The following is a 16,868-nucleotide window of genomic DNA, read 5'->3' as shown; positions in this document are numbered from 1 at the left end:
CTGCAGTCACTTGAGGCAAAGGTTAAAGATAAGACAAATTCCATTAAAAGTGTCACTGACGTCCCTGATTCTATGGGGAAACAGGTAGAAGATGTGACAAATCAAGTCATCGCCTTACAAAGTAAAGTCCACATCTTAGAAACAGAGAACAGTGTCCTCAGAAACAATGCAGTGACCTGGATGCCTATAAAAGAAGATGGAGTCTATGAGTGTCTGGCATTCCGGAGCAAGCAGGTGAGAAAGTGAAGAATATATTGTTGACATTTTCAAACACGTTTCCCTGGACATTGTGAACCAGCTGGCTTACTCAGTGGACACTGCTCACAGATTAGGTCCCTGCTCTGCAGAGGTGCGCTCCAGCCGTTGCAACATAGTTCAATTCCTGTCACGAGCACACAGGGACATTGGCAGTGGCATTTCCAAAACCCAAGGGCTGTCTTGAGATCACTGAAATATGCACAACTCACAGCAAACCCAAGGAAGTGTGCAATTTGGTGGGTGGAAGTACAGTATCTGGGCTTTCACTTGGGTCATGGGCAGGTGCATCCCTAAATTGATAAGAATGCAGTGGTTGTGGCCTGCTCAAGACCAAAAAGGGGGTGAGGCAGTTCCTGGGGCTGGCTGGCTATTACAGGAGGTTTTTCTTAATTTTTTGGACTTTACCAGCCTGCTGACTGAGTTCACTAAAAAGGGAGCACTAGAGCTTATCTAGTGAACAGAGCAACTATGCAACGGAAGACGGATCAATGCAAACAGGCTTTTTCACAGATTGAAATATTGTTTCTCCAAGACCCTCGGTGTAAACATAAATACACAAACAAAACAAGCATTGATCTTAAAAAAAAGCACACACATACAATACCACACAAGCAGAAATAGTGCAAATTGTATTAGTGCAAATGGTAATAGTAACAGTGCAAAATGGCTAAGGATATGGGAGTATCTGCAATATGCAAATCATGATCCATTTACAGGATGAGTAGTGAGCAGATGTTGAGGTGAGGAAGTGTCATAAAGTGACAAGTGCTTTATTACTTGACAATACTACAGATGAATTGGAGTAACAGACTGAGTTATTTGGAGATAGGGGAGAGAGAGAGAATTCAGCATCCCAACAGCATGGTATATAAAGCTGTTCGCCAGTCTGGTGGAGCTAGCTTGGAGGCTCTGGTACCTTTTTCCAGAAGGCAGAGGACTGAAGAAGGTGTGTGAAGGGTTAGTAGGTCGATGTTTTGGTTGTACATGGCTGCCTGCATCACTGTCCCAGTCTGTAATGTCAAAACAGTTCTGAAGTGCAGAAGTAGCACCTCTGGCTGCACACGTATCTCTTTCAGAACTGATTTGGTCACTTTCACCCTTGGCCTGTATGCTGGCTGGCTTTAGCATAACTGTGATGTGGTCAGAGAGTCCGAGGTGGGGGACGGGGGCAGCCTTGTATGCTCCTTTGTTGTTAGTGAAAACAAGGTCCAGTGTATTATTTCCTCTTGTCGGGAAATCAACATGTTTGTGTAGCTTGGGTAAAACAGACTTTGGATTGGCAGAGTTAAAATCCCCAGCAAGACTAAGAAATCTATCTGGGCGGGCTGGCTCTTGCTCACTGGTAGCTTGGTACAGTTCACTTAGTGCTGCCTCTCTGTTGCTGTTATTAGTGCTGGGTGGAATGTATACAGTGACTAACAAAATAGCTGTAAATTCCATCAGCAGGTAAAAAGTTCAGCACTTCATGATCATAAACTCCACCAGAGCTGAACAGTGTTTAGAAACCACTATCATATCCCGACACTGAGCATTGCTTGGTCTTACCTCCCACTTCCCAGGCTCCATCAGCTATGTGGCACATTAGCCAGTCTAGCTGTATGGCGGAGTCCGGGATGGTGTTATTTAGCCATGTTTCTGTGAAAATACAAACACATTTTCTCGTGTTGCACTGGGTGGCTCTCAGAAGGTGTGCATGGTCCATCTTATTGTCTATGGAACGAACATTGGCGAATATGATGGATGGTACTGCCAGTCTATTTGGATGAGCCGCTAGCCTAGCCCATGTCCCTCTGCACTTTCCCCTTTCCTGCTTCCTCTCACAATGCCTGCAGTGCCCCCTCTCCTGATAGGAAACAGTACTTGAAGTCAGTGATGTTGTGTTCTGGCAGAGTCGGCTGAGGCTCTAGAGTTTTTGTTCTTGTGCTGCTTGTCAAGCTGTGTTCACTTGTTCTGCCAATATTCACCAGAAACTGGCGACTGTACTTGTGTCTTAACGTATACAGACATGTAGACATTGATGAAGAAACATTTCAAAACACCATGTTATTGGGTTTGCGAGGGGCTGCTGCATCCATACATGCCGCCATCTTGAAACCATCTAATAACCATTAGATAAACCACCTTTTTTTTTTGAGTGTGTTGCAGGCATCAAATTCTGAGTTTGTTTATATTTACAAAATGCAATTAAGTTGGTCAGTAAAATTATTGAAAATCTCTTCTTTGTCCTTTTGTCAGTTAAATAAAGGTTCACGTGAATTAACACATCACAGATATTTGTTTTAATTGCTTTTTGGAAAATATCTAAACTTTTCTGGAAATGGGGTTAGTATTAGTCCATATGGAGATTATAACTAGGGGGTGGGTCACTCTGTGTAATCATCTGACAAGGCTGTTCCTGATTCGCTGAGTGAATCTACAGCGCTGGGCTCATTCAGTTTGCCCAAAGCCTCATTTTATATCATTGTTTATTTTTCTTTTCTTCTTCTTTATGATGGTGCTGTTGTACTTGGCTTCACAAAAGTCCAAAATAGTAATCTTTAAAACATGTGTTATCCAAAATAAGACAATGTAGAAGCCAAAAAATGAAATATTTTCTGATTTTTTTTCTTTGAAAGACAGGAGGGCTTAGTCCTGCTAGCCCACAAGCTGCCGCTGGTGATTATACAGTTGAAGATTACTGGGGAAAAAAATCTCGTCTTTCTCTAAATCTTCAACTGTCCAGTTTCAGTGAGTCTATTGCCATTGTATCCTCAGATTCCGGTTCTTGGCTGACAGGACTGGAACTTGATGTGGTCTTCTGCTGTTGTAGCTCATCCAACTTAATGTTCGATGTGTTGTGCATTTTGAGATGGTTTTCTGCTCACCATGATTGTAAAATTTGGTTATTTGAATTGTCAGAGTGTAACACTTTGGCAGCTTATGTAATTTCTAACAGCTGGAATACAGATATCACATTTCTGTATATTGTATATATCAGATACTCACTGTGAATGTCTAAAATTCCTCGTGGTGTTTGCTATTCAGTGGGGCATAGTGGTGTTTTCTCTGTTTCAGATTAGAAAACTGACATCAGGATGGATGCCTTAGGCCAAGCGGTCTAAGGTGCTATTGCAGCCTCCTCTGGAGTTGGGGGTTCAAATCCCACTTCTGACATCTGCTGCAGTGGGTTGTTGATGGGCTTGTGGCCTGTGCTTGGTGTGAAAATGGAGGCTTTGGCTGGTGTGCCTTTGCAAAAGAAAAAAAGTGCTGAAAGCAATTTTTTGTCGCACTTGAATTTCAGTGCCTCCAGTAGTTGTGGCCGAGTGGCGAAGGCGACGGACTTGAAATCCGTTGGGGTTTCCTGGCCGTGTTTGAATCCTGCTGGGGACGTGCGGTGTGAAATTTGGGGCCCTGTCGAATGCTGCCTGTGTCGGTCCGACTGGCAGTGGATGGGTTTCGCCAGGGCCCCTGTGCTCTCGGCCTGAAGTGGGACGGCAGTCTTCTTTTGACTGTAAAGGAAATTTCTAATAAACACTTCAGAATGCTTAACAGTTGTCTTTTCAGTCATTTATTATAGTAGACCATATAAAAGATATAAAATAGAAAAGGAAAGAGAAGAATAGAAGAAGACATCACTTGTAATGATGCAGAGAGTACATGCACTCTGAGTTGTGTTTTAGGAATGTTATCTATTATACTCTGAAAGCATTCGCTCACTGCTTGTGTCTTCACGTGATTGGCTCAAGATTTTCTATGAAACTTTGTTAAAGTGTGCACCTGGCGTGCAGGTGGATGCGTAGTTATGAGAAATCAGGCACCCTGCTTATCACCACCGAGGTCAGGAAAGGTGGTTACATCATGAGACGATGCAAGCTAGGATGAACTCAAGCACCCTGCTCATTACCACCAAGGCCACAGAAAAGCAGCGTCCGGCTAGCGGTGTCCAGTGAAGAAGCGTTCTTCTATCTTGATCCTGAGGTCTGTTGAGTCCTGCTTACTAATGTTCGGGATGGTGTACTGATAGCACGCTGAAATCCAGTTTTGCATCTTAAGGTACTGAAACGGATGCCTTGAGGTTTCCCTACGCGATATAGCATGCTTACGAGTAAGTCTGAGATTCCGTTTGCCGTACGATGGGTGAAAACTGGTCATCGCAGTCCATTCAGGGGTTTCATTTTACAACCCTGTTTATTTTACAACCCATTTTACATTTGTTTAGCAGCGCTGCCCACAGACGGTTGTACGTCCAGTGAATCAACGAGGCTAGGCCGTAGACTCGTTCACGTCCAACCTGAGGATTTTGCCTCCCTGAAGCGTATGCGTTTTGAAACGAAGTGCACCGAAGCGTCTCCTGATAATTCGTCCACGCTGTCCCGAGGCCCCGTGTGCAGTCGTGGCCACCTGCTTAAAGCGATGTCCTCGACGTCCGCTCGACGTCTCCCACGCTGCTTTGAGTGTGCTGCCGACGCCATCTGAAATCGGGTTTGTTGAAAGGCAGCCGGAGCCTTGTTCTGTGGCGGCTTTTACCCGAGCTTGTCTGGCAAAAGACGGAGCGGGTCCAAGTCCAGGAATCTGCCCGAAACGGAAAGGGCTCCTCTCCCGGACAGGTCGAGTCAAAGCACGGCCGTAAAACGTTTGCCGGAAAGTCCGTGTTTTCTGCAAACTCGTAAAAGCACTGCCCAGAGTATTGCAATAGTGAGCCAAGCGCGTGGCCCACGCATGAGAGCAGCATGAGACCTCAGCATGTTCCACGCCGGATTCGTGCTAGGCGTGGCGAGTCAGGGTGGCCGAGCGGTCTAAGGCGCTGCGTTCAAGTTGCAGTCTCCTCTGGAGGCGTGGGTTCGAATCCCACTTCTGACATTCGCTGCAGCGGGTTGTTGATGGGCATCGTGGCCCATGCGTGGTGTGAAAACGGAGGCTTTGGCTGGTGTGCCATTGCAAAAGAAAAAAAAGTTGCTCAAAGCAATTTTTTGTCGCACTTGAATTTCGGCGCCTCCAGTAGTCATGGCCGAGTGGTGAAGGCGACGGACTTGAAATCCGTTGGGGTTTCCCCGCTCAGGTTCGAATCCTGCTGGCTACGTGCGGTGTGAAATTTGGGGCCCGTCGAGTGTTGCCCGGCTGGCGGCGGATGGGTTTCGCCAGGGCCCCTGTGCTCTCGGCCTGAAACGGGGCGGCGGTCTTCCTTTGATCAGCGAATATAGGCATTTGAGCAGTGACCCTAGTGCATTGCCAACTCACGTGGCCGGCTCAAGACCTGGGCGTGGTCAACGATGCGTCTCGCTTTGGTGTCTGGCCGAGCAGACTAGGAGCAGCGTCCGGCTAGCGGTGTCCAGTGAAGAAGCGTTCTTCTATCTTGATCCTGAGGTCTGTTGAGTCCTGCTTACTAATGTTCGGGATGGTGTACTGATAGCACGCTGAAATCCAGTTTTGCATCTTAAGGTACTGAAACGGATGCCTTGAGGTTTCCCTACGCGATATAGCATGCTTACGAGTAAGTCTGAGATTCCGTTTGCCGTACGATGGGTGAAAACTGGTCATCGCAGTCCATTCAGGGGTTTCATTTTACAACCCTGTTTATTTTACAACCCATTTTACATTTGTTTAGCAGCGCTGCCCACAGACGGTTGTACGTCCAGTGAATCAACGAGGCTAGGCCGTAGACTCGTTCACGTCCAACCTGAGGATTTTGCCTCCCTGAAGCGTATGCGTTTTGAAACGAAGTGCACCGAAGCGTCTCCTGATAATTCGTCCACGCTGTCCCGAGGCCCCGTGTGCAGTCGTGGCCACCTGCTTAAAGCGATGTCCTTTTAATTCATTTATTCATGAATGAATAAATGACCAAGTATAATATTTTTGTCTCATTTGTTTAACTGGGTTCTCTTTATCTACTTTTAGGACTTGTGTGAAAATCTGATGTTGTTTTAGGTCATATTTATGCAGAAATATAGAAAATTCTAAAGGGTTCACAAACTTTCAAGCACCACTGTACATGTAAAAAGAAATTGAATAAGTTTAACTCACATTTCATGGCACTAATTGGCAAGTTCAACTCCAAGCATAGGTCAACCATCACCGCTTCAGCACGTGTCACGTTCCGTGTCTTTTCATCCACAGATTTCGTAAAAAACTGCTGGATACCCCCAGATTTACTTTCCGCCTGACTCGCCATTTCAGCATACTCCATGTTTTTTTTGTAGTTGACATGCCACGTGCAGTCATCGCAACCACCATGAGTGATGTTAATGTCAATTCTACACAGTTTGCAGTGCGCGTATCCATTGCCCTTTTTACACCCAGTCATGCACGGCCATTCTACCGCATCGAAAATAGCGCGAACAAATGTGCGGAATCTGCGCATGTCACACACAGCATGTGCGGTTGTCGGAAAAATAAATAGCCTAGCCGTGAATCGCGCATGGATTGAAAAAGTCGCTTGGACATTTAAAAACAACTCACTGGAATTTAAGACTTTATAATAATTCCATACAGAATAATACTGTTTGCCGTAACATCGTATTTACGTAACTTTTCCGTACAAAATACGGCCAATCCGTACTAGTAGGCATCTCTGGTAAAAGAAAGAAAGAGTACCTGGTGGCACTTTGCCTGTCCCACTCACGTTCGCTTGCCAGTAAAACAAAGAAAGAGTACCTGGCTGCACTTTGCCTGTCCCACTCACGTTCTCTTGCCTGTAAAAGAAAGAAAGAGTACCTGGCTGCAGTTTGCCTGTCCCACTCACGTTCGCTTGCCAGTAAAACAAAGAAAGAGTACCTCGCTGCACTTTGCCTGTCCCACTCACGTTCTCTTGCCTGTAAAAGAAAGAAAGAGTACCTGGCTGCAGTTTGCCTGTCCCACTCACGTTCGCTTGCCTGTAAAACAAAGAAAGAGTACCTGGCTGCAGTTTGCCTGTCCCACTCACGTTCGCTTGCCTGTAAAAGAAAGAAAGAGTACCTGGCTGCAGTTTGCCTGTCCCACTCACGTTCGCTTGCCTGTAAAAGAAAGAAAGAGTAACTGGCGGCACTTTGCCTGTCCCACTCACATTCACTTGTCTGTAAAAGAAAGAAAGAGTACCTGGCTGCACTTTGCCTGTCCCACTCACGTTCGCTTGCCTGTAAAAGAAAGAAAGAGTACCTGGCTGCACTTTGCCTGTCCCACTCACGTTCGCTTGCCTGTAAAAGAAAGAAAGAGTAGCTCGCTGCACTTGGCCTGTCCCAATCAAGTACGCTTGTCTGTAAAATAAAGAAAGAGTACCTGGCTGCACTTTGCCTGTCCCACTCACAAATGAGCGTTAACTCTATTCCTGAGAGCGTTTCCGCCTGTTCACTGCTATTTTTGACCCTTTTTGTAATAATGAGGTGTTTAAAGCGCTTGTTGTTGAAGTGAAAAGGAAAACTGAGAGTTCATTGCTGCTGGTGCGGGAATAAACCCAGTGGTGCTGCAGGAATAACCGCTGTGTCAGAGTCGCTGCTGGGATCCTGATCTCGCTGCTTCTACAAATGAGCGTTTTGTGGGGATTTCCAAACATTTAAACTACTGCTGTCAAAAATGTCGCGTTATTAACGCGTTAACTTGACTCAATTTTAATGGCGATAATTTTTTTATCGCGAGATTAACGCTCTGTGACATGATGTAGGTTTTTCATAAGCTTTTGAAACTGCCAGGAACTTGGAACAGAGACTTTGCTTAGAAAAACGATAGCAGCTAGACTGTAATGCCACACCCCGCACAGCCAGAGTCCTCTGCCCTCCCCGAAGAGCCACGGTGCTCGGCTTAGGTTTCGTTTTCCCATTGGCGGCTCCAGCCCCACTTTGCAGTGGCTCTGACACATTGGTACAACCAGTGTTCGAACTATGCCAATATTTTCGGGGGGTCCCTTTTTTTCCCTTGGGGGGGTGCTTGTGCTTGTCTCAGAGCGTGGATCTCCATTGCGCGCTCACTTCGGATATGCAAATGCTTCCCGTTACACACGATTGCTATGTCAATAAACATCATTTTGCCAATATTTTAGAGACCCCCCCAACATTTCCCAAATCATGTTTTCAAGGGATCTCATGTCTGTTTCATGGGATCTCGGATCCCCCGAGTACCCCCGTAGTTCGAACGGTGAGCAAGCCCATTCACTTTTTTATGCTGATAAGAGAATTACATGGTTTTTTATATGACAAAAATGTGCGATTAAATTGCGATTAATCGCGAGTTAACTATGACAGTCGCGACATTAATCGAGATTAAATATTTTAATCGCTTGACAGCACTAATTTAAACACAAACACCTTTCAATTTCAGCAAGGTGGGCGGGGACTTCATGAATATTCATTAGGAAAGTGCTGCCTGATTGGCCGGTGAAGTCTTTCTGTTCCACTGCGTTACTTTATGAGGAAGCGGTTTTGTTTGGTTCCGAACCCATCAGTCCGAGTCCAATAATTATTCTACCATCAGGAAAAGCAGCACAGAATTTACTGCGATTGGTTTCAAGTGCATGTTGTTGTGGTTCGTGGATCGTTATCCGTAAATAAAGTTGGACTTTTCTTCAAAAGGAGCGAAATCAGTGGCGGATTTAGCAAATTGGGGGCCTCAGGCGAAGGTATGTATGGGGCCCCCCTCATCTGATCCAAAACAAAAAAAAAAAATGTAACGACTGCATGGTGGATAGGCAGGTAAAGCTAATCTACAGGGAAGTAAAGGTTGGAGAGGAGAAAAAAAACATTCCCCTTTAAACCCTGCATACACTTCTTTACTCCAAAATGAAGATGGAAAGCAGAGAACACAAAAAGTGTAGCACTACACAAACTAATAGTCATGATGGAACCCAACAGAAAATAAGATTTCAGATAACATCTGTCTTTGCCAAAATGCCAGGAAAACCAGCACTGTTTATTTTTTTTAAAAGATCAGAACATTTCAAACATTCTATAAATAAAACTATGTACATAGTTGTGTGTGTGTGTATGTGTGAGTGAGTTAGTGTTTGTGAGAGTGTGTGTGTGAGAGGGTGAGTGAGGGGAGGTAAGAAGTGTGGACTGAGGAGAGATGAGGTGGCATTTGGCTCTAAGCAACTCCATATCCATGTGAATGTACGTGTCAGTGAGTGAGAGAGAATGAGACAGTGTGTGTGTGTGTGTGAGAGAGAGAGAGAGAGAGTGTTCTGTGTGTGTGTGTGAGACAGAGAGGGTGAGTGAATGAATGAATGAATGAATGAGAGAGTCATTTTCTTCGTGGTGGTCAACAGAAACGGGACATGCGCTCACCACCTCCGCTATGTTTTTTTCAGAATGATTAGTCTGCTGCTCGTCTGCTGTGTTGGAGCTTGGTGCCGCTCGCTCCCCTCCTGAATCAACAGCAGCTCCTCCTGCTCCGCTACAGCATCCGAGTCAACCGACGGTGTTGACACATTAAAGAAAGTTGTAAGCTTGGGAAGCGCATCATTCTTTGATTTCGCCTCATCCCGCTTCCTCCTTTTCATAGCACCACTTGGAAAGTGGCGCTTCATTTCGCTGATCACAAGTTCAAAACAATTCAGCACAGTCGCTATTAGAAGTTCTCTGAATTCACTCACTCAGGTTCAGTTCACGTTCGTCGCGCAATGTTCTCGGACTCGCGCGATCATTGCATGGAATAGTCAATTTCAACACAAACGGGGGGGTGTACAAATACTTCATTCCTTTGTATTTTAGTTTTTTGTCTTTGTTTCCGATTTAAACATACAAAATTACAATTTACAAACACAATGGCTTAGGAATGGATCGCTGTCCAAAGGCCCCCAAATCCCCAGCTGATTCGGGAAGGGGCAGCTGGTCTGGGGCCCCTGCCGAATGGGAAAGTTGGAGGGGCCCAAGGCAATTGCCTACTTCGCCTCTATTGTAAGAGCGCCTCTGAGTGAAATAAAAGATTTGTACAAAACACAGGTTTATGTCCCAAACCAGCATTATGTAATAATTCATTTACTGTGTTTTGATCCAATCCTATAAGGGGGGTTAGACCAAAAAATTTTTTCTACCCCCTCCAAAATATGGAGATGATCTATCTATGGAAATACCAATATTTGGCCAACTGAAAAATGCTAACCCCCCTGTGCATACCCTCTGAAGTTAATAACCCCTCCAAATAGTCAAAAACCGCCTTTTTCACTAATATAAGCATTCCTTAACGGAAATAACTCTTAAACATAACATCAAAAATCACAGTAATAACATTTATTTCTCACAAAAAGAGTTGTTAGAAACCCTCACTTTGTCTCTGTTTACGGGTTTGAATCAGAGTAACAAATTCTCCATAAAGTTTCAAGAGATGCTTCTTTATATGTCTGGTGTGGATGGTGTATAAGTTACAAAATAACCAGTGCTCTTGAACAAGTTCTGCCAGCAACTGAGCAGCAGCATCCCTGGATCTCTGTGCTTGACCAGCACGCTTCGGCCGCAGCAGATCGAGCATATTCTGAATGATGTCCTTCCCTGTTGGAAGCATCCCAGAAGGGAACTCAGCCTGCTCTATGTACTCTACTACACTGAGTATCTTCTTAGCTTTTGACCGTGTTGCAACAGAAGCCATTATTTACCTGCAAGAATACAAATAATGACTATTTATACACTGGGAGATATAATTCAGATATGAATCATTTGTGCATACTGGTTCTTAAAACTAAATTAGTAACCTTAAGTAATGATCCTCTGTGCTTAAAAATAGTTCATATTTGAGGTATTACTGAAGAGTGTGACATTCATCAATAACTTTAAAACTTGCTGAAAAAGAGCAGAATTACCATATGTTTAATTTACTTGAATGTAAGGTTACTTACCACCAAGCTTATTACCTTAAAATAATGATAATCTGCACGGAAAATGTTGTAGTCGTACCTAGTGGCATACCTGAAGAGGTTCACATTCATCGATAACTTTAAAACACATTAAAAAAAAGCAGCATTCTAATATCAAACAGCACTGTAATGTATTTTGTCATGAATGGAAACTTTCAGAGGGTATGTACAAGGAGGTTAGCAAGGTTCAATTTAATAAAATTTGACATTTTCCCACATAGATGGACCATCTCCATATTTCTAGGGGGGTAAAACATGGAAAAGTCAAAATTCTTAACACCCCCCCCCCCCCCCCCCCACCACCACCACCACCACCTATAATTAGCCTCTGATCAGGAAAAGGAGCACAAAATTTACTGCGATTGGTTTCAAATGATTATAATTTCATTTTCAGTCAGACTTCAGATGAGCATTTTAGACAGATTTATTTTTGAATACAGTATGTAGTTTTCACATTTTCATAACAGGCTTATTAAATAAATATACAGCAACAATGTTCCAACAAATATTTTAATGAGTCTGAGTTTTGACTTTGACAGAATTATTCACTCTGTCAAAGTCCAAAGATCATTGCATCATACAAAATAAATAAACACACACATAAATGTGGGTGAGGTGGCCGAGAGGTTAAGGCGATGGACTGCTAATCCATTGTGCTCTGCATGCGTGGGTTCGAGTCCCACCCTCACCGCATGTCTGCTCTTTTGGGTGGCGTAGTGGTTAGCACGGTCGCCTCACAGCAAGAAGGTTCCTGGTTGAACCCAGCTGCTGGCGAGGGCCTTTCTGTGGGGAGTTTTCATGTTGTGTCTGCGTGGGTTTCCTCCGGGTGCTCCGGTTTCCCCCACAATCCAAAGACATGCAGTTGGGTTGACGTGGGGCGGCCTTGAGCAAGGTGCTGCTCACTGGGTGTGTGCGCATGTGTTCACTGCTTCAGATGGGTTAAATGCAGAGGATGAATTTCATTGTGCTTGAAGTGTGCATATGACAAATAAAGGTTTAAAAATAAATATTAACATAGAGTATATAAAATGCAATTTTAACAAACAAAGGTTTAGGAAAAATGTAAACACCTGTAACTTAATTCATGACACCTTTTCTCGTTATCTGTGCAAAGATCTGTACTATTAATTCAGATTTATTCCCTTTGCAGACTTTTTAATTCAAATCAATGTCTTTAAGTGTCAGATAGAAACACATCCTGGCTGATCGCTTCATCAGGGGGAAATGGGGGAACTGTAGCCTGGGCCCGCCCATCCTAAGCGTGACGCAACACGAGGGCCTGTTCCGAGCTTAGTCTGGCCAGGCAGGCTATCTACAGCATTTCCAAGCTCCCGAAAAATCGGGAACCAATCAACTTTGAGCATATCCAACGGCCCTGGGTAGAGGCGTGTTCAAGGCAGTGACGTAGTAGAACTGCGACCGGAAGCCATAGATTGTTTACAGAATCTATGCCGGAAGCGCTTCATTCACATCACGAACATGGAGCAGCGGCAAGCCTTTAACACAGCGGTAGATGCTGTATTGAAAGCATTCAATGGGAAGTTCTCATTGAAAACGGAGCAAAGAGCAGCCCTGGAGGTATTTATTGAAAGGAAGGACGTTTTTGCCTTGCTTCCGACCGGCTTCGGTAAGAGTTTAATCAACCAGTTAGCCCCGTCACGTCGCATACACCAGAGGAAAGAGTGATGTGATTGGTTTAAGCTTCTTCACAGCCTTTTCTGGCTTCGATCAGTAGCAAACTGAGGCATTTCAGGGAGGCGGGTCAACCACGGGCTCTGGGAAACGGTTTGGCTTAATAGCTTGGCCAGACCAAATGCTCGGACAGCTTTGAAGTCGCGTTAGCCAGGCTAGGGGAACTGTCCTTAAACTGCTCACACACACAAAATACATTATGATTTAATGCTGTGACAAAACACAGACAGACAATAATCAGCAATTATTGGTCGGTAGTGATGGCCGTCTGAAGCCGAGGCTCCGAAGCGCGTGCCGAGTATAAGGGGGTGTGGCAGATGAAGCCCCGCCTCGAGGCATGGATCGTTCGGAAGAAAACCACGTGAGGGAACCATGTGAGGCTGGGGAGGGAATTTCGAAGAAAAGGAATCACCTCAATCCAAACACAGTAAAAAAAAATCTGTTCCTCAACAAAAATCAATAAAGGTTCCCCTAAAAGTTAGTCTGTGCACTACACGGCTGCAGTAGCACTCACAGTCCCATCACACAAGCACTGGACACAAAGCTTACTCCGTTTATGTTTATGTACACCTTTTTATTGTGCAGACAAAATTATACTGATCATTAATCCATAGAAAGACACAAAGTGTGTGTGTGTGTGTGTGTGTGTGTGTGTGTGTGAGAGAGAGAGACAGAGGGTCAACACCAAATAACATACGGGCAAATAAGTAAAACAAACAAGCAAAAAAAATCTGATGACATAAGTTATTTTAAAATGGAACATTGTGCAAATTACTGTACATGCAAATAATAATGTAAAGTGGCAGAACATTGACGCGAGGTAGAAATTAAACATGCTGTACATTTCTCTTAGCAGTAGGTCGCAAGTGAAGTCTGCTGAATGAGAGTCTGAGTAATGAACCTTTTAGTGAATCACAACTGAGGCCTTGTTTATCATGGGTCATGTGGTTTTCGGCTCAACTATACAAAGCCTCAAAGCGGGGCTTCATCTGCCCCCTTATTCTTGATATGCGCTTCGAAGTCTCATTTGGCCATCACGATCTTTAAACAGTGATATCAATGAAAACTATGGTCAGGCAAGGCAAGACTAAAATGGCCATTATGAGTCTTGAAAGTATTTGTGTGTGTGTGTGTTTTGAATATATTATGAAGCCATTGACAACAATAACAAAAATCTACGAAATCATTGTACTTAGCAACCAAAAAGTGTGATCCTGAGTGTGAACATAGATCTGGAGCAGGAGACAGAGCCAAGACACCTCATCTCATTATTTCTAGCCGCTTTATCCTGTTCTACAGGGTCGCAGGCAAGCTGGAGCCTATCCCAGCTGACTACGGGCGAAAGACTGGGTACACCCTGGACAAGTCGCCAGGTTATCACAGGGCTGACACATAGACACAGACAACCATTCACATTCACACCTACAGTCAATTTAGAGTTATCAGTTAACCTAACCTGCATGTCGTTGGACTGTGGGGGAAACCGGAGCACCTGGAGGAAACCCATGCGGACACAGGGAGAACATGCAAACTCCGCACAGAAAGGCCCTTGCCAGCTACGGGGCTCAAACACAGACCTTCTTGCTGTGAGGCGACAGCTTTAACCACTACACCACCGTGCCGCCCCAAGCCAAGACACACTGAATATAGATTTTATTGACTGATCTAACGCCCAATTTATTTATTTTAACTCATTATATCATTGATATTATATCATCTGGAATTATGTAACTTTGACAAGTGATCAGCCTTCAGTATAACATAACTGTGTGAAAGTTTTTGTACAGTGCAGTTGGATTTCCTGTCACTGTGGGCTGCAGAGCACAGTAGTATAGTGCAGAGTCTGATACAGCAGCAGAGGAGATGAGCAGATCCACTTGGTTATTCTTTTCATCAACTTCAGCAGAGAGACGTGGTGGGATTGAGTCACTTTTATATCCACTTTGTGATATATAAAGAAGGAAGTCAGGTTTAGATTTTGGATATTGTCTGTACCAGTGCAGGTAGTTTCCTTTACCACTTGCTTCGTAGTTGCAGGACAGAGTAACATCACTGCCTTCATCTATAATTGTATGTGTGAAAAGTGGCTTTATTGAAGCTGCCATGGAGTCACCTGTCATAAAGAAGAGAACATGCACATACATTCTGATTTTTCTTCCCACCACACAGATGAATAAATCACTAATTCAATGCTTAATATTTCTGCAATAACGAAAAGTCAAAGTTAACTCACCGAGTGAAAGCCACAGACACATGAATATAACAGTGAACATGATGAATGGTCTCAGCTGAGTGAAAGTATTCTTTCTGTACTATGACATATTCACATCATAAAGGTTCATGAAACTCCAGCCCACAGCACCACATGACAGTGTCACCATTGTTACTGACAGATTGTTGATTCTTACTGAAGCTCTTACTGGCTTTACATTCTGCCTCACATGGGGAACCTGTTGTAGGTATCATGCCGCCATCTTGTGTCAGAACTACAATTCCCAGGCAACTTCCGCGTGACCTACATCACGCGTGGGTGGGATCATCTACGTCAGTCCGCCATGCGCGCATAAGTCCAAGCGGAAGCTCCACCATTTTGTCTCTCGCGTCCGGTTTCCGAGGAGTCTGGACGCATAAAGAAATGCTCTCAAACCCGAACACTTCTTTCTTGCAAGATTCACCATCCAGCGCGTTCTGTGCCTAACCACTGGCCAAGGTAAAAGTCCAGAATAGCGCGATCTTTAAACTCAACCTGAGTTACAACCGGTTTATGCGTATTAGAAGTGACGTCACGACTGCAGCCCAGGCAGTTAAAAGTTATGAAGCGATTGAATCCTTTTTAACTCACAAGCGCTGTGCATCTTATTCTGATCAGAGACTTTTCCTCACGAACGCTGAAGTTCGGACCAAGAGTCCTCTGCTTTCCACGGGAACCACCCAAGTGCTCTGCCGGACCCAAGAAGACTCTGCACTTTCTACACGGGCGGCTCACGTGCTTCATGAACAGCGAAGCTCTGCAACGGCGAATAGTTCTTCATATCTTGCTAAAGGCAGGATTAAGTAAGATTTTGGCATTTGGGCATAATTAAGATAGTCTTAGGAATTTGCTTTTATTTGAAATAGTGTGAATTTAAACCCAGGTTTATCTGTTACACTGTTAAACACGCAGCGTGTTGATTTATTTTGGTTCTATGTTCTCTCAATTGTTTGATAGGCTGTGCATGCTCCTTCTCTCTCTCTTATTCTGACTAACACTAATTTCCTTATCATACATTTTGACCTTATCAAGGTTTCAGTGAGTTTGGTAATGTTATGTGTGGAATCTTTTTGTTACTGAGAAAACACGTGCTCAACAGGCCTGACCAGGCCTGATACACTTTAGATAGCTTCCCTTTGTCTTTAGCTACCTCGTGCTCAGTAGGCCTCACCAGGCCTAACAAACACACTTTAGCTAGGCCATAGGGCCTTTCACAAACACACTAGCAACACAAGGCTAATCTAGGCCTCCACCACGTGTAGTTAGCTACACAAGGCTAAACACATGGTCAAGTCCTTCACACACACACAAGCACACGTTAGCAACAGAGCTAATCCTTTGTTCTATTTAGATAACATTCCTTTGTTTTAGCTAGCAACAAGCTAGGCCATACACACACACACACCTCACTACTTGTATATATTGATTTATTATTTTTATCTTTGTATAATAAATTCATTTATTAAACAAACTGTGTTTATTTGTGTGAACAATATCTGAAGTCCCCAATCTCTCAAAGAATTCAAAAAGGTGCATATAAGTTATGTAATATGGTAAGTGATCGTAATAATTTGGAAATATACCATAATTTAGCTGTTTGGTAATTTATTATTAAGCACCAGGATTAATGGTATGATTCACTAAATGATTCACTAAATGATTCATTGAACGATTCACTATATGATTCACTAAATGATTCATTGAACAATCCACTATATGATTCACTAAATGATTCATTGAACGATTCACTGAATGATTCACTTCAAATGAGACTGATTCTATGGTATGATTCAATTCAAAGGAGTCAAAGTAAACGATTCAATAGGATTGATTCATTTTAATTATTAACCTTCAAATTTAATGAGACTGATTTAA

General features: G+C 43.8%; 1 protein-coding gene and 3 non-coding genes across 4 annotated transcripts in view; all 4 read left to right on the top strand.

Moving 5' to 3' along the window:
* LOC132891954 (protein NLRC5-like) overlaps positions 1-16,868 on the top strand; it is an 888,139-nt gene that overhangs the window by 226,720 nt on the left and 644,551 nt on the right. The gene's annotated exons all lie outside the window — the stretch shown is intronic.
* Positions 5,015-5,097, top strand: trnal-caa (transfer RNA leucine (anticodon CAA)). Its single transcript has one exon. It is a non-coding gene; the product is annotated as a tRNA-Leu (tRNA).
* Positions 5,236-5,317, top strand: trnas-uga (transfer RNA serine (anticodon UGA)). Its single transcript has one exon. It is a non-coding gene; the product is annotated as a tRNA-Ser (tRNA).
* On the top strand, positions 11,660-11,741 carry trnas-gcu (transfer RNA serine (anticodon GCU)). The gene has a single exon. It is a non-coding gene; the product is annotated as a tRNA-Ser (tRNA).

The sequence above is a fragment of the Neoarius graeffei genome, chromosome 1, assembly GCF_027579695.1.
Source record: "Neoarius graeffei isolate fNeoGra1 chromosome 1, fNeoGra1.pri, whole genome shotgun sequence".
NCBI lineage: Eukaryota > Metazoa > Chordata > Actinopteri > Siluriformes > Ariidae > Neoarius > Neoarius graeffei.
This window is presented reverse-complemented; position numbering and strand designations above follow the sequence as displayed.